This window comes from Sinocyclocheilus anshuiensis, unplaced genomic scaffold (assembly GCF_001515605.1).
Source record: "Sinocyclocheilus anshuiensis isolate Anshui unplaced genomic scaffold, SAMN03320099.WGS_v1.1 scaffold336, whole genome shotgun sequence".
In the NCBI taxonomy this organism is placed as follows: Eukaryota; Metazoa; Chordata; class Actinopteri; order Cypriniformes; family Cyprinidae; genus Sinocyclocheilus; species Sinocyclocheilus anshuiensis.
Genome location: NW_015555712.1, coordinates 313,060 through 313,381, shown reverse-complemented (window position 1 = coordinate 313,381; position 322 = coordinate 313,060).

The window sequence follows — 322 nt, the reverse complement described above, 5'->3', positions numbered from 1 at the left end:
CTATACAGTCTATGATGCTGACAAATAATGCTGACTCACAGCTTGTAAGTACGTTTTCATATTTAAAGGATTTGCCACCGACGATTCAAACGCGAGTTTTGAGCAGTGTAGAGTAGCGCTTGTTGTTTGTCGTTTCTCCGATCACAAATGCAGACATGGTTTTATGTTTACGCGGCACGATGCAACGTGTAAAAAGACAGTATAAGTAATTATAATCAGTAATTATGTCCCCGGATGCAACAAATGCCTCGTTTGTAATGGGTTTTATTGGTTTTGTCTCGTCGCGCCGGGACACAGCATCACAGTATGGTAAGGGGCATAA